The sequence below is a fragment of the Sorex araneus genome, chromosome 10 (assembly GCF_027595985.1).
Source record: "Sorex araneus isolate mSorAra2 chromosome 10, mSorAra2.pri, whole genome shotgun sequence".
NCBI lineage: Eukaryota > Metazoa > Chordata > Mammalia > Eulipotyphla > Soricidae > Sorex > Sorex araneus.
The window spans coordinates 37,968,975-37,989,238 of record NC_073311.1 but is presented as its reverse complement, the minus strand read 5'-3'; the positions used below and the strand labels follow the sequence as shown (position 1 = coordinate 37,989,238).

General features: G+C 52.5%; 1 protein-coding gene across 1 annotated transcript in view; it reads right to left on the bottom strand.

The window, feature by feature from the left end:
* ELK3 (ETS transcription factor ELK3) overlaps window positions 1-20,264 on the bottom strand; it is a 76,406-nt gene that overhangs the window by 44,230 nt on the left and 11,912 nt on the right. The gene's annotated exons all lie outside the window — the stretch shown is intronic.

The following is a 20,264-nucleotide window of genomic DNA, read 5'->3' as shown; positions in this document are numbered from 1 at the left end:
CACAGAGGACAGTGGGGCCCCAGAGCCCCGCGGGGAAGCCGGGATGGACAGCTGCCTTCTAGCACGGAGAGAAGCTTCAAAGGCAAGTTGTGGGAGTGGGGAGAGCCCTGCAAGAATGGGGGGCTAATCCCTGACGCGGTAAGGAGGAGACACTGGAGTTCTGGGGGTTTGGGGGTGGGGGCAGGCACAGCAGGTACGTAAGAATGACACGGGATTCTGGCCATGGGAGACTTCAGTCCCTGCGCTGTCACCCCACAGGCATTTTTCTGAACAGGCAGCTTCCACTCTGACTTTCTTCCCCCTTTCCCCACAGAAGAAAGAGCCCAGTCAGGCCACATGCAGGCACTTCCCTATTTCCTCCCTGGGCTAGCCGAAGGGGCATCAAGGGAGGAGGGTTTCTCAGAGTAGGGTATGGGGTATGATCAGGAATGTTCTCCCAAATACCCATGGGGCATTTTACAAAGTCTCTGTAACAGAGATTTTTTTTTTTTACAAACGTGAATCTTTACAACCCACTCCGAGAGGCAGTGAATGCTCTCGCAGTGAGATCAAACCAGCCTTGCACCTCAGGAGTTTCCCGAGGGCACTGCCACAAGACACAGAGGCAGCTGCTGCTCCCATATCCAATACACCCCACCCTTCCGCCCTTCCTCCCTTCCACATTCCTGCCTTCTGCCCTTCCTCCCTCCCTTCCACCTATTTCCCTCCCTTCCTCCCTGCCACATCCCCACCCTTCCTTTTACCCCTTCATCACTTATCCCCTTCCTCCCTTCCCCTTTCCTGCCTTCCTCCCTCTATCCTTTCTCCCTTCTGCCTTCCCCCTTCCCTTCCCCCCTCCACCCCTTTCCTTACCCCCTTCCTCCCTATTCTCCTTCCCCCTTTCTCCCTTTCCCCATTCCCCGTCTCCCTCCCTGCCTTCCCTCTTCCTCCCTTTTCCCCCTTCCACCCTTTGGCCATTCCCAGGAGCAGAGAGTGAGTCTCAGTCTTCCTGCCCATCATGGCACTCAGAACTGCTACCACTTGTCTCAGACTCTCCATTTCTTGGTGGCAAACCCTTGGCTGTAAATCTTAAACTATCTCTGACACTTCAAGTGGCTGCTCAGAGGAAGCTGCTCCCAGCCCCAGGCCCCAGATGTCCTGCAGCTGGGAGGGATGGAAGGCAAGTGGCTTCCTGAGGCTCCCCTCAGCACCCGGATGACAGATGGGATGAAGGGCCTAGATCCTGGGCTAGGGAGATAGTGCAGGGGCTGATGCATGTCTTGTGTGTGGTCAACCCTGGTTTGATCCCTGGCACGACACTGAGCCTGAGGGTCCCAAGCACCATGTGTGTGGTCCAGGTGGTACCCGGCATCACTGAACTACCAGCCAAGTTGGCCAAGAACCACCAGGAGGTTTGAGAACACAGGGACTCACCGGTCCCCCCAAAAAAGCTTTTCCCTGCCTCAAGTGCTGGGGGAGAAGGCAGCTGGGATAGAGAAGGGGTCACTAAGTCAGTGATGGTTGGAAGGGGTCACTCGGGATAGGGGGATGTGTACTGAAAGTTGACAAAGGACCAAGCATGATGGCTTGCAGTATCTGTATTGCAAACCATAATGTCCAAAAGTAGAGAATAAGAAAGAAACTGCCTGCAACAGAGGCAGAGGGAAGGATGGGGTGGGAGTGGCGGGAGGGATACTGGGGACACTGGTGGTGAATTTCATTCAATCATGAAAGCTGTGCAACTGCTTTTATTGAATCTCACAATGATTCAATAAAAAACGAAAGGAAGGAAGGAAGGAAGGACAGAAAGAAAGAAAGAAAGAAAGAGAGGGTGGGGCTGGAGCAATAGCACAGCAGTTAGGGCGTTTGCCTTGAAGAAAGAAAGAAAGAAAGAAAGAAAGAAAGAAAGAAAGAAAGAAAGAAAGAAAGAAAGAAAGAAAGAAAGAAAGAAAGAAAGAAAGAAAGAAAGAAAGAAAGAAAGAAAGAAAGAAAGAAAGAAAGAAAGAAAGAGAGGGTGGGGCTGGAGCAATAGCACAGCAGTTAGGGCGTTTGCCTTGCACTGCGGCCGACCCGGGTTCGATTCCCAGCATCCCATATGGTCCCCTGAGCACCGCCAGGGGTCATTCCTGAGTGCAGAACCAGGAATGACCCCTGTGCATCGCCAGGTGTGACCCAAAAAAGCAAAAAAAAAAAAAAAGAAAAGAAAGAAAGAGAGGGAGAGGGAAAGGGAAAGGGAAAGAGAAAGGGAAAGGGAAAGGGAAAGGGAAAGGGAAAGGGAAAGGGAAAGGGAAGGAAAGGGAAGGAAGAAACCCTTCTCAACCCGTCCCTCCATCAAGTGCCTCAATGCACTAGTGGGCTGGGTGCGCTTTTATGTTGTTTAAAGTAAGTCACCCCGTAGGGCTGTGACTCACTTGCCCTCCTGAGTCACCCCCACTCCCACCTCCCATCCCCAGCTGTAGCCCAGGACTGAGGCCCTTTATTCCCGAGCACCTCTGGTGTGACCCCAAACCCCAAACCCAACCTAGGAGCCGGGCCCAGCTGGAGTCTGTGCCCAGAAGGATGAGTGGAGGGAGATCTGGAGGTCTCATCATCACATGGGCTCTGGCGATGCTCAGGGTATATCCTAGCTCTGCACTTAGGAATCATTCCTGGCAGTGCTGGGGGATTGGTGTGTGTGGGGGGGAGGGGGGATTGTATGGGATTCGGGGAATTGAACCCTCGTCAGCCACCTGTAAGGCAAGCGGCCTACCCACTGTACTATCACTCTGGTCCCTTGGGTACTTTTAAAATGAATCCTTTGACTATAATTGGGGCTAGGGTTCCTCTGCCGGTACACCTGGGTTCCTCCATGAAGGTACCGGCAGAGGAACCCAGGTGTGTGGGACCCGGGGCTGAGACCGCCAAGCCTGCTTGGATCGGGACTGGACCTCTTTCGCCCAGATTTCCTATTTCCCAGTAGCTAGGCAATCACACCCAGGGACTGGCCCCGGCGCCATGTAATCCCACCAACGGCCAACATCCAGACTTAAAACCATGCTCCCAGAAGTGCGAGGCCACAAAGCGGCCGTGTGACATCTTATAGCCTAGTTCTCCCTCTGGGAGAACCTGGCTAGCTATGGAGAGCTTACTAACCACATGGGAGAGCCTCACAAATTCCCCAAGGTGTATTCATATGCCAAAACCAATAACAATTCCGGGTCTCATTCCCCTGACCCTGAAAGAGCCCCCAATGCAGCATAGTTGGGATGGACGAGTAGAGAGAGGCTTCTAAAATCTCAGGTCTAGGAAAAATGGAGACGTTACTGAGACCGCTCGAGAAATTTGACGATCAAAGGGATAATGATGATGATGATGATGATGATAATTGGGGCTGTGGGAGTTGCTTTGGCCCAGGATTACTGTGGCATGCCACAGGCCTCTTCTGAGCCCAGGGTTCCGGGGCGGCAGGGCACCACGCTGCCTCATGCACAGCCGTCAGGGAGATGCAGTCACTGCCCCTGGCTTGGGACCCCACAAACAGCCCGAGCCCAGCACCCACAGCCTCCTCCGAGACGAGAGAGGCCGACAGGAGGGGGGTGTCTGGCTCTGGGGGCACCTTGTCGCTGGCCACCGGGCCTCCCCCCGACTCCCTGGGCACAGCACTGTCCCTGGAGCAGGCGTGTGTGGATGATGGCACCACCTCACAGATGCACCACGGGGCTCCTCTGCAGGGGGCCCCAAGAGGCGCTCTCAGGGAGCAGACCTTGGGGACAGAGGAGCGTGACCCGGGGGAGGGGAGGAGGCCCTGAGCAACTGGGGCGGCAGCACAGCAGGGACACGACTGGCAAAGGTTCCCTTCCTCCCCCTCATACCTCCCACTCCAGGCAGCACTCAGGGCTACAGCTGGGGAATGGGGGACGGGGGGAGGGCGGGGGGAGGGCGGGGTGACTCAGGAGGGGCAGGTGAGTCACAGCCGCACGGGGTGACTAAGACGCCAGGTCCCCATGCATGGAATCTCGGGCCACTCCTTTCCCACCTGCAGGCTAACATCTCCCGCATCTCCCATCCGTGCAGGCCAGGGGCTCTGAACCCTCTCACCCCTGGGTCTGAATGGTGCTGGGGGGCGGGGGGGGGTGGCTGACAGGACTCCCTACATGGCACCCTCTGGGTTCCCTTGCTTGTGATTTCCACCTTCTAATATCTAACTCTTCTATGGGCCTATCTGACTCCGAACCCTACCAGCATCTAACCTCAGGTCTCATGCAGTGGAAGGCAAGGGCTTGACCACTGGGCCACATTCCTGGCCCCCAGCTTTTTTTGTGTGGGGAAGCACAGCCTGCAGTGCTCAGGGCTTACTCCCAGCAGTGTGCTCAGGAATCACTCCTGGTGGGCTTAGGGGACTATATGGGGTGCCGAGGATTGAACCCTGATTGGCCAAGTACAAGGCAAGCACCCTCCCCGCTATAACGACCTCCCCGGCCCCATCCCTGACCCCCATCAAGGTTTGTCTTTCTCAGGGTGGTTTCCGCATACACGCAGGTTTCTGATTCTGTCCCCTCTGGGACACCGGAAGCAAAAAAAAGGACGAAGCCCTGACAGGGGGTCTACCTGAGTCCCATCTACCGCAGCCCCAGCACAGGAACACCAGCCAGTGCATCCGAATGGGGCCGTGGAAACATGCAAGTGATTCTTCCCCCCCGCCCAGTAAAAATTCCTTCATGCCTAGAATCCTTAATGAAGTCCGCTATCTGTACCCAACACGCACCGCTGAGTCCTATTTAGCCGCTCCCTATGCAAGGAGTGTAACCTAGACAGCACTGGGTGGGTGGGGGGGGGCTGGGGGGGCTCTTATTAAAGACAATGTGCAGGAGAGTGCTACCCCCACCGCAGGCTTATGTTGCTACGTTATCTTGCCAAAGGCGATGGGGCGGGAGTGCCTGCTGAAAATGTGTCATCAGCCGCAAAGTCAAAATGTACCGGAGACAGTCTAAATCTCCCAACCTCATTCCCCCCAACTCTCTGCTTAACTCCCACAGAACCCAGGAGGGAAATGCCATCCGCCTATAAAATTACTCCCTGCGCCAGATGGTGCCCAAGTCGGGAAAGGCAGCATCGCCGTCCCCTGCCCACACCTGACTTCCAATGTCTAAGGCCGTGTCGGGTACTGACCGACACCATTCTTGGGGGAAAATCAAAACTTCTGTTTTCAAAGGCATCACAGAGCTGACCGGAAGGGATGTCCCCTCTCCCCCCACCCCCTGAGACTCTCCCTCAGTACCCCCCTGCCCCCCACCCCCTCCCTCCCCACCCACACCCCACACCCCCTCCCTCACAGGGTCTTTCAGCTTTCAGCTATCTGCGATCTCCATCTCTCCGTTTGCACAGGACCGTGTGCCCCATTCGGGCCTCTCTGGACAGCTGAGGGAGCTGCCCAGGGCCCCACAGCAGGTGGCCAGGCGTAGACTAGTACGTGGCCTTGGAAGAATGCACCCGGCACAGCGCACCCCCTTTTACAGGGACAGAGGCAGGCAGGAAAAGGCTGTCAGTGTCGGCCCCTTGTTATTTATTAAGATTCACCTTCCCCCCTTTTCCCCACGGAACTGTCACCAGCTTTTTCTTTATTTTTCTTCCCTCTTTTAAAGTCAAATTTGAAACAAACAAACAAAAGTCTTTTTTTGTTTTTAATTACATTCTCCCTTAAGTATAAAAAAAAAAAACCCTGCATGTAGGCGCAGGGCTCAGTGGCAGAGTAATGATCTGCCTTGTGTGTCTGAGTTCCCGCCCCCCCGCCACACAAACAACAACAAACCGGGAACCTGGATATAATCCTCTCAAGCCTGAGCCTTCTTTTAAGTCATTTCTTTGCATACTTTTAAAATTTTGTGTTGTTTTTGTTTTTGGGTCACACCTGGCGATGCACAGGGGTCACTCCTGGCTCTGCACTCAGGAATCACTCCTGGCGGTGCTCAGGGGACCATATGGGATGCTGGGAATCTAACCCAGGTCGACCGCGTGCAAGGCAAACACCGCCCTACCCCCTGTGCTATCGCTCCAGCCCACAAAACTTGTACTTTTTGAAGCGGCTCGACACCATTTCCCTGACCCTTTCCACCACCCTCAGCTCTGCCTGCCCGTCCCCCTGCCTTATTTTTCCTACATGCGCTCCAACTCACCCATTTCATGTTTCAGACAGAGTGAAAAGAATAAGATTTACAAGTAGGATGCATCCCGCGCCCTTACTGAAACAAAACAATTTTGCATGGGGTAGTTTGGTGAAACACACATCCACTACTGGAAGGTTCTAGCACTGACTGACCCGGTGTTGCCTGTTGGTCCTCCCTCCTAACAAGGTAAGATCTGTTCAGTCACCTATACTCAATCCTCTTCTCACTTCTTCCCGTCTTGCTGGGGGGTCCTCGGATGCCAAGACACCCCCTGGGTATGGGGGACACTCTTCCGCACACAGCCCTGAGGACAACCCCTGCCCTGACCCTCCAGAGGGCGAAATCAGAGGACCAGTAACACACAACAGATGAAAACAACAACCCAACAACAGAATCCCCATCTGTCGGGTGAACCGGGCTATGAAATATGACACCCGGCGCACTGGGTGAAGGAGGGGGGGTCCAGCGGGCGTGTGGAGAAGGGAAGCCTTTGAGGAATGCCTTTGTGAGAAAATAAGGTTCAAAACGGGTAAAATGATGGCTCTCACACAGATACAAAAAACAAAGCCAGGTTAAAGATTTTTCGTTTCCCTCTGCTAATCAAGGCGGGAACCAGGCCGTCAGGATGACAGGCTCGAAAAAAAATAATCGGAATAATCGAGACACATATAGATTAAAGAACGCGGCGAAGAAGGCGCCAAGGGAGGCAGGGGTGGGGAGGTGCCAATCACGCGCTGGAAGCCAGGGCGCATTTGCATGTCTATAGACAGGAGCGCTAGTGCCGGGGCTGATGTGTAGTTAACAAGGTTGTAAAATAGCGTCCGGGTAAAATCGAGTCACATCAGGCAGAGGGGTTTTCTCCAGAGTCTAGACTGCAGCTGTTTCTTGCCGAAGCACAGTCGTTTCCTCGACGTGCTGCTGCAGGTCAGAGAGGGGGCTGCTTTGCTCTCTTTGGAAGCCCGGAGCTGGGGGAAGAGCAGAGGCGAGAGCCGGCAAGCGCTGCTGGCCGGAGAGATAGATAGTGCAGGGGGCAAGGCCAAGCCGGGTTCAATCCCTGGCATCCCACAGGGTCCCCCAGAGCTCCAGCTGGAGCGAGCAGAGCCAGGGATAAGCCCTCTGAGCATCACTGAGTCTGGCCCGCAAACAAAAATAAACGCAAGGGGCTGGAGAGATAGCACAGCGGGTAGGGCGTTTGCCTTGCACGCGGCCGACCCGGGTTCGAATCCCAGCATCCCATATGGTCCCCTGAGCACAGCCAGGGGTAATTCCTGAGTGCAGAGCCAGGAGTAACCCCTGTGCATCGCCAGGTGTGACCCAAAAAAGCAAAAAAAAAATAATAATAATAAAAATTAAAAAAATAAAAATAAAAATAAACGCAAATGCAAGCAGCGGGCCTGCCTGGCTCTGGGGTTGTGGGGGAAGGAACTGACCTCTCTGGACCTCAACAGAATCCCAGATCAAAGGGGGGAGAATGTGATCAAATGAGTCTGACAGGGAGCTAGATGTCAGCTCTGTGCACTTGAAGGGTTTGTGCCATCTGAGTTCTTACACACACTTCATTTTCTTGCTGAGGCTGGGACACACCCTGAGGTGCTTGGGTGACCACCACGTAGTGTCAGGTATCAAACTGGGTCTTGTCCTCTGTCCTCTTTCCAGTCCCTACTTTTTTTTTTTCTTTTTTGGGTCACACCTGGAGATGCACAGGGGAAAGTTACTCCTGGCTCTGCACTCAGGAATTATTCCTGGTGGGATGCTGGGACTCGAACCCTGGCCACATGCAAGGCAAACACCCTACCCGCTGTGCGATAGCTCCAGCCCCCACCCCCAATACTTTTGTTGTGTGTGTGCTTTTTGGGTCACACCGGCGTTGCACAAGGGTTACTCCTGGCTCATGCACTCAGGAATTACTCCTGGCGGTGCTCAGGGGATCATATGGGATGCTGGGAAGCGAACCCAGGTCTGCCCGTGCAAGGCAAATGCCCTACCTGCTGTGCTATCACTCCAGCCAGCCCCCCTAATACCTTTAGGGCAGCTGGAAACTCCCTCCAAGGAGGGCAGGGTGAGGTCACTGAGCTTCCGCTGACTCAGAGGCATCGTTGAGACTCTGCCCACATGGGTGCTTGGTGCGTTGGGCAGGGCCTCTGCCCTGGGAACCCGGGATCCAGGGAGAACCCTCAGCTCTGCAGTAGCTGCCGTTATTCTGGTGACTTGGAACAAGCTGTCCAAAAAAAGACTACCACCAAAAAAAGTATTTTTCCTTTTTGTTGTTTTGGGGCCACACCCAGGAATGCTCAGGGTTTATTCTTGGCTCTGTGTTCCAGGATCGCTCCTAGCAGGCTCAGGGGACCATATGGGATGCCAGGGATTAAACCTGAGTCAGTCATAGGCAAGGCAAACGCCCTACACCCCAGGTACTCTCGCTCTGGTCCCAGGAACCATTTTTCTTTACTAAGTGATGGCAGAAAACTCAGACCCCTGAGCGCGCGCGCACGCACACACACACACACACACACACACATTCACTGATTCCAGCTGAAGATACACTGGTCTGGGGCTGGAGGGATAGGCCAGGAGTTAAGGCCCTTGCCCTGCCTGTGGCCATCCCCGGCTCCACGCCAACACCACCAAGCATCACAGGGTGTGGTCATGGAGGGCCCTAGACACTGCTGGATGTGGCTTCCGAGGTACCTGAGCGCTGCCGGGATGGCCCACGCCAACCCCAGCACTGCAGGGCCCAGGGATCTCTGAACCCACAGGTCCTGCCATTGAACCATCTGCCAGGTTGGCTGAGCCACCAGCAGCCACGCCACCTTCCCTAATACCCCAGTACTACTTTACAAGCTTGGGTGGGGGCAGATGGGAGTGGGGGAACTTAGCATACTTTGCATTCACACTGTGAAATACACTCACCCCAGGGCCTTCTAGCACTTATAGAGAATCTTCTAGCATTCTTCAGAGTTGAGTTCATTTTTTAAATTATAAAAGCCCCGTCTTTGTCTTCTCTGTACCCACTGGGTATTGTTAAACCTTCACATCTACCAAGCACTGTCTCTGCTTTATCTCATTCCATTTCCACCACAGCCACGAGAGTTAAAGACACTCAGTGTCTCCACCTGGCACAAGATGAAACTGAGGATCACTTGCAGAAGAGCAGGGGGGTCTTCTGGAACAGTCTTTGGAATGAGTGAGCAACATCCCACCACTCCCTATTGTTCGCCTGATCACCGTGGTAAGGATCAAAAGCGAGACTAAGTGCACGGTGAGTTCTGTGGCAGTTTGTTAGGGTCACCACAACCTCGAGGGGCACCGGGGGCTCTTGCTGGCCTAGGACTTTGCAGACATGTGCAGCAGGAAGATGCTAAAACCTAGGGTGATGCCAGAGGTTAAGTTTTTCCAAGGTTAAAGTGTGTAAAAACTCAGAATCTGCTTATTTCTCTAAAAGACAACTTCCCCCTTTGTAGAGGAGATTATTGAAGCTGTCATCTACTAAAAGGCTTGACTGTGAATTTTAAATACTGTGATCCTCATTTCATTTTGGAGGGAGAGACAGACATGCCCCATATTAGGCAGGAAAACGGGGGCGGGGGGATGAGGGGGTAGCACTGCAGTGACAAAGGCTAAAAATAAAGCAGGAGTCAGGGTAGGATAATGGAATAAGGGGCACCCGCAGCTTCCCCAAAGAACCACCAACTTGCGCCTGAGAACCACAGCATCATCTGGTCATCCAGGACCCTCGCTTTGCAAATGATGCTGGAGTCCCCGTGATTTATGCCTCTCTAATTCTGGTTTCACTTTGTGCAAAAAGAGTTCGTCCAAAGTGTTCATGTTCCAGCCCCCACAAAAGTCGGGATTCCCCAGTGGAGAATCTTGTAGCATCACTTTCTTCCCAAAATGACTTTTCTCTTCCTGGAAGCGGGCATTCTTCATCTCGGCCACAAGGTGGCACCAGACGTCCTAATGTGAGTGGGGGTTGCAGAGACTGCGAAAACAAGAGGGTTTTGCTTCCATTCTTAGAAGTCAAAATACCCCTTTATTTTATTCTCTCCCCCACCCCCACCTATGATAGCAACTGAAAACTTTTCTTTGCGAGTTACCGGTTTCATTTTATAAAATTACACCCAGATGGGAGTTCCAGGGGACAAAATTTTTATCTTTGATATTCTGTAGTATATATAAAAAAATGAAAGAAATTATCCTATTTAAAAAAAAAAGACCTAATGTAAGAGCTCAAGAGAAGAAAAATTCCTGTGCAATAAATTAAACAGTTTTTCAATTAGTACATGTGGTCTTGCCTGTTCAAATCTGCAAGGTGGGAAAAAATAAACAAAGATGGAGCTAAACACTCGATCCCAGAGATTCTCGTGATTCTGTCAAGGTAGGAGAGCACTGCGGGTAGGGCACTTGCCTTGCACGAAGGTAGGAGAGTACTGCGGGTAGGGCACTTGCCTTGCACGCAGCCAATTTTGGATTCAATCCCCAGCATCCCATATGGTCCCCTGAGCCTACCAGAAGTGATCCCTGAATACTGCCGGGTGTGACCCAAACCCAGAAACAACAAAAGATTCTGTCTACAGCAGCTTCTGTCAGTGTTCCCACCCCACTGTACTGGCAGGGCTGGGCACAAGGGCTGGAAACACTATAGTATACGACGCCTGTCCTCAACTCGAGGAACCAAGCTAAGCCAGCATGGGCACTGGCGTGGGGTCTGAAGCAACTCAGCACAGGATCATTTTAAGCCATTAAATCAATACAGTTAGCGTGTGGGAACACGGGGACCCACACCAATGCTGGAATCTTTTGTATTATGTTTGTGAGATGGAACTAAGATTATTAAAATTCTCAAAAGATTTTTACTATTTCAGTGATTGTCAGCCAAGCACAACATGTTAAAAAGGAAAAAAGCTAATCTCTGGGGCCAACTCCATGTCCCTCAAAACTCCTTTCAGTGAGAAATGTCTGTACTCCAGTTCAGTCCGGGAGTATCTAGACTATTTCTTCTTGAAAGGAGCAAAGCAACAGGAAGAGAAAGGGAAAACCATGCCTAGTCACCCCCCTTTATGTTGCGTGATGTTCAGATCGCTCTAACCCCCTCAGGAAAGAGAGCGTTAGTGGGGGTGTCGACGTAAGCAGCTTAACGGGGGTAGGCCTTGAGTGGTGTCCAGTCCCCCCTCTTTCCTTCTGAAGCCCCGTGTTGTCGCTGGGTAAATCTGAAGCCATTCCATCGGGTCGTGGCTGACTTTCATGTGGGCGGGTTTCCTTTGGAAAAGTAAATGGACGGCTACACGGACTCCAGCTGGGAAAGTGTCCCTGGACCCTTCTACTTCCTCCCACATCCGGATATTCAAGCCATTTCCCACCCCACCCACTGCACCACCCAGCCCTATCTTATCCCACATTGTCGGACTAGTTCCACATGGGATGAGGACAGACCTGTCCCCACTCGAGGCTGCCTCGTGCAGCTCACAAGCTCTTTGATCCCTCATCTGACCAAGCCCTCCAGTACTTCCCAATATTCCCGGTACAGAATATGCTCTTCCTGTACAGTAACAAATTCCAGGGGTAAATAAACAACCAGGCGGGTCTCGATGGTGCTCCGTGGCAGAGCGATTGCCTGTGTGTGTGAGGCCCTGGGTTCGACCCCCGACACCGAAACAACAAAAACATGAATAGCTGCCCTAGAAGACCTACTTCTCCGCACTGCAAAGCAGCAAGGACCTTGAAGGGAACAACAGTGGTGACTCCACTGACATCAGACCTCAGAGACCCTTCTCCAGTGCTCTCCGGAGTCCAGAGAGAGCCCACAGGCGCTCCTTTGGGAGAGCGATGTGCTGGCCCACTGTCTCTGCCCCGGACCCCCACCCCGGCACCTGGCACCCCACATGTGGCACGAGTGAGCCACAGTCCTCATCACACACAGCCCCGTGGAGTCTCTTCTTGGAAAACATCAGACAAAATTTTATTGGGCAGTTAAAAAAACACAAGCCTGTTAGATCAAAGCGGCCAACGGGCTGCCCAGCCTCCTCCCCGCGAGGCTGCAGTTCATTATAGCCCCTCGGTTAACCACATCCACCGCCCTCGCCCGCATAGATCAACATGCCCAGGAGCCGGGACCGGAGTTCTGGGCACTGCAGGGAAAGGCCTTTCAGGTGGCCCCCGGGATTCCAGAAGTAGATGGCGTCTTGGACCCATGAAAGGCAGCGGCTCCCACAGCCCAGGGCAGGGTCCCGCTCTGGATGCGCCCCTCACCCTCACCCCCACCCCCGGCCCCAGGCTCCTGGAATTAGGCTCTGCTGACCCCTGATTTTCCTTGAAACAGACGGTTGTTCCTGCCAAGACATTTTCTGCGCCCAGATGCTCACTTTCTTTCGGGGCGGCCGGTGCTGCCTTGCGTGTGTCTGAGTACTGGCACGCAGCACGGCCCCCTCCGGTTCTCAGACTCACTAACGTTCAGCTTCCTCTTCTGCAGGTTGCAGGCAGGAAACTGGAAAATGGGCCACAGGAAGCCTGGCCTCCTACATCTGTCCCACTTTGTAATTGCAGCTCTGGTTTCATTGTGCCTGTGTGTCAGCTCTGGTTAACCCCACGCCAGCCGGGCTTCTTTCTGAAAGCAGGCTCCTGGGGCTGCCTGGCCTCGCCGGGGTGGCTGACCCTCCAACATTCAACACGGAAGAGTCGCTAAGCAGGTCCTGCTCTCGGGAGTCACTTGGCTCCAAAGCCTGGGAAGCCAGAAAAGGGATTTATTTGACACGACAGAGCTGCCACCAAGCCCCCAGTGAAAATTCAAGCCTGTTTCCTACGATCACAGCCCAAGTTATTTCAGATAAACATCACCACCAGTGCTCCACTGACGAATTGTAACTGGCAGGGCTTTGATAAAGAACCTATGGAGGGCCACAGAGGTAGTACAGTGGGTAGGGCGCTTGCCTTGCACACAGCTCACCCCACCCCCACCCCCAGATTGACCCACGGGATCAATCATGGCATCTCTTACGTTCCCCCAAGCTCCACCTGCAGGAATTCCTGAGTGCAGAGCCAAGAGTATCCCTGATAATTGCCAGGGATGCCCCCTCACACCCCCCCCCATAAAGAGCCTACGAAAGTCAGCTGTGATCCTACATAATCTCTTCCATGCTTCCAACCTGGTTTCTGAGTATCATCAACTCTTTTTGTTTTGGTCTGGTTGGGTTGGAGGCCACACCCAGCGGTGCTCAGGAGTTATTTATCCCTGGCTCTGCACTCAGGAGCCACTTCTGCCAGTGCTCCAGGGACCCTATGGGATGCCCGGGACCAGACCCAGGTCAGCCATGAGCAAGACAAGCTTGCTTCCCACTGTTTTCTCTCTCTCTCTCTCTCTCTCTCTCTCTCTCTCTCTCTCTCTCTCTCTCTCTCTCTCTCTCTCTTTCTCTGTCTCTCTGTCTCTCTGTCTCTCTGTCTCTCTGTCTCTCTCTCTCAATATCATCAACTGTTTTTTTGGTTTTTTGTTTGTTTGTTTCTTTGCTTTTTAAGTCACACCTTTCAACTCTCAGGGGTTACTCCTGGCCTCTGCACTCAGGAATTACTCCTGGTGGTGCTCGGGGGACCATATGGTATGGGATGCTGGGAATCGAACCCAGGTCAGGCATGTGCTAGACAAATGCCCTTCCCGCCGTACTGTCACTCTGGCCCCCAATATCATCAACTCTGAAGATGAATCAAATGCATCTATCAGCCTCCATAGTCTATCAAATACCAGCAATCTCAGATAGTTAATCCAAAGCATTGGGGGCTGGAGTGATAGCACAGCAGGTAGGGCCTTTGCCTTGCACGGGGAGGACCCGGGTTCTATTCCCAGCATCCCATATGGTCCCCTGAGCACCGCCAGGGGTGATTCCTGAGTGCAGAGCCAGGAGTGACCCCTGTGCATCGCCGGGTGTGACCCAAAATGAAAAAACAAAAACAACAACAACAACAACAACAACAAAAAGCATAGCCTCACACAAAACACACAAATACACACACACACAACCGAACACATATACGACCACACCCCCAGCTCATTACCTTCTTCAAGTGTCTGTTCTTAAACCCTTTAGAAAATCTAAAATTCTCAAGGGGAGAGGAGATGAATTCATAGGAAATACACCTAATTACACCTAATTTGGAAAGCCCTATAGATAACTTGTAAATCCCAGCGAAAATGCCCCATTTGAGTGGGAAAGTCAGCTATCCCCACCCCTCTCAGCAACACTAAGATTCCACAGAATTTTCAAACACAGGGCTGAGACCCCCAAGTCCCCAAATCTCTATTGCTCCTTTCAGCAGGAGCTTTCCCTTCTCTATACTAATAAGTGGACTGGAGCGATAGCACAGCAGGTAGGGCGTTTGCCTTGCACTTGGCCAACCCAGGTTTGATTCCTCCGTCCCTCTCAGAGAGCTTGGCAAGCTACCAAGAGTATCTCGCCCGCACGGCAGAGCCTGGCAAGCTACCCGTGGCGTATTCGATATGCCAAAAACAGTAACAAGTCTCACAATGGAGAGCTTACTGGTGACCGCTCGAGCAAATCGGTAAGCAACAGGATGACAGTGATACAGTGATACAGTGATGCTAACAGGCACTGGGCATTGACTATAATGCTCCTAATATTACTCCCAGGTACAGTATGCGGTGTGCTCTGGGTAACTGTCTACATGGAATACTCAAGGGGACATTGTGGCATTATTAAAAAGTCATGGGAGTAACGGAGGCAGCGACTCCGATCTGGGCACCTGGGTCCAGGTTCTCAGTGGCACACACGTTTCCGGCAGAGACTCCGTTCCCACGTGTGCCCATGCTGCTATGAACTGTGGGCCACACAGCAGTCCCACCCGAAATCAAGCCGGAAGTGGCCTCAGCCAGGCAGCGGGCACTACCATGCCCCCAGCCTTACAGCTGAATTCTGCTTTTTTTTTTTTTTTTTTTTTTTTTTGTTTTTTGGGTGACTCTTGGCAATGCACCAGGGTTAGTTACTCCTGGCTTTGCACTCAGAAATTATTCCTGACGATGCCCCGGGGTTACTCCTGGCTTTGCACTCAGGAATTATTCCTGGCGGTGCTCATGGGACCATATGAGATGGTGGGAATCGAACCCGTGTCGACCACGTGCAAGGCAAACACCCTACCCGCTGTGCTATGGCTCCAGCCCTGAATTCTGCTTTAAGATACAGTTCAGGGGCTGGAGTGATAGCACAGTGGGTAGGGCGTTAGCCTTGCACGCGGCCGACCTGGGTTCAAATCCCAGCATCCCATATGGTCCCCTGAGCACCGCCAGGGGTAATTCCTGAGTGAAGAGCCAGGAGTAACCCCGGTGCATAGCCGGGTGTGACCCCCCCCCCCCAAAAAAAAGATGCAGTTCAGGGGCCACAGCCATAGCACCGCGGGTAGGACGTTTGCCTTGCACACAGTCAACCTGGGTTCAATCCCCAGCATCTCGTAAGGTCCCCTGCCCAGGAGTGATTCCGGAGTGCAGGCCTCGGAGTAACCCCCGAGCATCACGAGGTATGTCCCCCAAGCAAACAAAAAACTTCAGTGCTTGATCCTTAATCATGTGAGATCATGGAGGCCCAATCAGTCCTCCAGGAGGGCCCAGGGGTCTCTCCTGGGAATGCTCAGGCAGGTTCTCCAGAGCTGCTCGGGGGTCTGAGCTGCTGGGAGGGGGCAGGGGTGGGCTCCAGGGCCACCCCAGCAGGGCTGAGCCATGAGGACGGATCTCAGGGCTAATCAAGCCCCACCCTCATATTTTCAAAACTAACTTTTCTTCCTAAAAAGACTCACGTTATATTCTTTGCAGGTTCATAAAACACTCAGGGAAGTTGAAGACGAGTGAGAAGCTGAACCTTCTAGAACTCAGGACTCCTTGGCAGGAGAAGCTAGAAGCTAGAACCTCTCTCTCTCTCTCACTCTCTCTGTCTCTCTCTTCCTCTCTCTCTCTGTCTCTGTCTCTCTCTGTCTCTCTGTATCTCTCTTCCTCTCTCTCTCTGTCTCTCTGTCTCTCTCTCTTCCTCTCTGTCTTTCTCTGTCTCTGTCTCTCTGTCTCTGTCTGTCTCTGTCTCTGTCTCTCTGTCTCTTTCTGTCTTTCTCTCTCTCTCTCTCTGTCTCTCTCCCTCTCTCCTCCTCTCTCCCTCTCCCCCCTTTCTCTTTCTGTGTGTTCACAGGATGGGGGTGGGGCGAGGGGGAAGTAGATGAAAGTCAGAAACGACAGTGAGTGATCTAGCCTGGCCCCGGGAGGCCCACGTTTCCGGTACCAGCGATAGGGACCCCGAGCTAAGCTGTGCCAGAGCAAGGCCCCAGGAAATGCGGGGCTCCTCGCCTGCAAGTAAAGCCCCTGGGAAGCGCAGTCTCAGGTCTGGAAAGGGAACACTTGGGAATTCACACAGGGTCAGTTCACCCCACGCGCGTGCAAGAACAATGCTGTTTGCAGTCAGTACAGCTCATTTACAATAGCGTCCTCGGTCCTTACTCTGGACTTCGATCCCACGAAGCTTCCCACGGGTAGTTTTTCTCCCATTCTATCCCTGGTTCTTAAACTTTAAAGACCTCTGAGTGAATGGGCCCAAGAGATAGCACAGGTGATCAGGCACTTGCCTTGCACGCACTCAACCCGAGTTAAATTTCTGGCACCCCATAGGGTGCCCGGAGCCTTGCCAGGGGTGATCCCTGAGCACAGAGCCAGGAGTAAGCCCTGATCACTGCAAGGTGAGCTCCTGCACCCCCTCCAAAAAAGACCTTTGAATGGAGTATCTTTTTTTTTTCTATTTGGGTCACACCCGGCAATGCACAGGGGTTACTCCTGGCTCTGCACTCAGGAATTACCCCTGGCTGTGCTCGAGGGACCATATGGGATGCTGGGAATCGAAACCAGGTCGGCCACATGCAAGGCAAACGCCCTACCCGATGTGCTATCCGTCCAGCCCCTAAGAGGAGTATCTTTTACCTGCATGTTTGTACTAGTGTTATAAACCCAACACAATTCCAGAGAAAATCTTGGGAGTCAGAACATGAATTCTTCCTGTAGCCAGTCTCAAGAAACGCCTGTCACCGGGCAGAGATGAATGCTTCTGGGTCTCCATAAAAAAGAAGTAAGGTCAGCCCAGCTCTATCACACATGAGCGTTATCTCAGTCTTCTAAAAAGTAAAAGTACTTTGGAAGTATGGGAGGGAAAGAAGGAAGGAAGGAAGGAAGGAAGGAAGGAAGGAAGGAAGGAAGGAAGGAAGGAAGGAAGCAAGGAAGGAAGGAAGGAAGGAAGGAAGGAAGGAAGGAAGGAAGGAAGGAAGGAAGGAAGGAAGGCAGGCCAACCTACTATCTGTTTGATCAATATTCTGAATAATAATCTTCTAAAATAAGAATAAAATAATGGGAGCCAGAGAAATAGTATAGCAGGTAGGGTGTTAGCCTTGCATGCTGCCAACCAGGTGGATCCCCGGCACCCCAAATGGTCCCCCGAGCACCATCAGGAGTGATTCCTGAGTGCAAAGCCAGGAGTAACCCCCTTGAGCATCACCCGGTGTGATCCCCCCCAAAAAATAAACTTGAAAAAAAAAAAGAATAAAATAATGCCTTGAGCTTCGAATAGAGCCTTACCAGTGACATTTTAACTTTGATAGTTGTTCTCATAATTTGGGGCTACACCCAACAGGGTCCCATATGGCACTATGCGTCAAACCCGGGGTTCTCACACACTCCAGACCTTTGAGTCACTCCAATCTCTGTCTCTGGATAACCTGAAAACATTGCTCAGATATTTTTAGAAAGTTTCACAAAAAGCAGAGGTAAAAGTTTCATGAACATGAAACCATTATCTTGCTGATAAACTCCAAAGCTTGTCCTTGCTGAATAACAAGCGGGTGGATGCCAATCGCTCAGACCCAGCGCAGCGAGGATTCATGCACGCTACCCAGTGATGGCGGTTTTTCCACATCCAGAAACTGAAACATTTCCTGCCAGAGCATCCTCCAAACTCGTCTATTGTGTTGAAACCGTAAAATCTTTCTAAATCAGGACTTCCTCCTATTATGCTTTAGAGGCGTCTTTCTGGGAAGGGTAGATCCAAGGCAAAAGGTAGGAATTCCTGCAGCACCACCCAGTGGAAACAGCCGATGGGGGGGGGGGAGCAAGAGAAAATAGGTTTAATACGAGAAAAAGCATGTCTGAACTCCCCTATTTCAGACACTCAACCCTTTGCCCTTTTGCCTGTTCCAAGAAGCCTCAGCTGCCTCAGGTCTACACGGTGCCCACCCTGTCTCTCTCAGACCCCCCGGCAGGGCCGAGCAGGGTCAGGGAGGAAGGAGAGCCTGGCGGGTCAGGTGTGGACAGAGACACCAGCCCTTCCTCTCTGAAGGCTCCCCAGGGGACACTGGGGACCAGGAAATGTGCACAGCTGGTGGGAGCATGCCAGATGTGCGGAGGCTTGCTAGGCACTTGCCCGGAGAAAAGTGACCATCTGCACACCAGCCCCTTCCCGAGCCTGGCCACCCCCAACATCTGCGATTCCACCTCCCTATTGCCACCCAGGAAATTTCCCCCCTCTTCTTGCCCTCATCTGTGATTCTCCCTGTCCCCCATGCATATGCACATGTGCACCCCCCCCCACACACACACACACACAAAACACCTCCCTCTAGCAAGCAAGGATTCTGGTCCCCTGTCCCACCAAAGCCACAAAGTCCCACCAAACCACTGTGGGTCTCACAACCACCCAAGGGTGAGTTCAGTGGGTCTGTCCTTCATTTACTGCCCCTGGCTCACGTCACCAGGGGCTGCCTGCACGTCGGGGGGCTGGGCTGGCCTCTTGAGAACAGGACAGAGCAGGACGCCACTCTCCCACCTCCTGTCCAGCTTCCCTCAACCCAGAGCCCAGGCAGCAGTGAGTGGGCGGACACATGCGTGAGCATCCCAGAGTGCCCGGGCACCCGTACCTTTACCACTGAGCAGAATGAAGCGTCACTTTTCCCTCTGTTCCTGGACAGCTGGGGGCTCTAAAGGAAACTGCCCCACGGGTCAGCTCTCATGGGAAAGTCACCTTTGGCTCCTCCTGGGTCGATCACTGACACTTTTCAGGAGCTAGCCACAGAAACCGAGATGAGTGCATGGATGCTGGCATTGCTGAGGAGTATATGCAGGCTGCACTCAGGTTGCTAACAGAGCATTTAGGAGCTGCTGATAATTTTATAAATGGCCAATCACATTGTAAGCTCTTTCTTTCTTTCTTTCTTTCTTTCTTTCTTTCTTTCTTTCTTTCTTTCTTTCTTTCTTTCTTTCTTCCTTCCTTCCTTCCTTCCTTCCTTCCTTCCTTTCTTCCTTTCGAAATGCAACTCAACAAAATGCATGAGTTCCTGGCAGTATAAAGGCTCTGTCGGACCCTACTGACCTCAGTTCCTCTTACTACAGAGTGTTCCTGCAAAAACTGTTGAGAGTTACTGGTATTTGCGATGCCTTCTTTAGCGATTAGGAGGAGCATAAAGTGCCATCTCATCACAGTGGTCCAGTCTATGGTTCCATTGGCTTGTTCTGTTTTTCTGTTTTTTGTTTGGGGGCCACATCTAGTGGTGTGCAGGGCTTACTCCTGGCTCTGCTCTCAGGGATCACTTCCGGTGGTGCTCAGGGGACCATATGGGATGCTGGGGATAGAACCGCAGTCAGCCACGTGCAAGGTGAACACCCTACCTGCTATCCTATCTCTCGAGCCCCTGCTGTTTTTCTTGGGTGCTCTCCTTCGCAAAAGCCTTTCATGCAAATTCTGGGCTTAACAGTCCACACAAATCTGGTGTGATAATATATTCACTTTGGAAGGGATCTGTGAAAACCATGACTCCGCATCCTTCCCAACAGCATCACCTGCTCCTGTGGTGCCCATCTGGGGGCCGGAGGCAGGGAGGGGGGTGTCTGGATGCTTCTAAAGGCACAAAGGTTGCTTGACTCTCCCCACGCAGATGGCAGATGTTCTGTACGTGGGTACGAAGACAGGCTACAGAGCAGTTATAGAGCCAAGCACAGTTTCTTCTAAATGTTTTGTGTGTGTGTGTGTGTGTGTGTGTGTGTGTGAGAGAGAGAGAGAGAGAGAGAGAGAGAGAGAGAGAGAGAGAGAGAGAGAGAGAGAGAGAGAGACTGGAGATTGACTGGAAATTGAA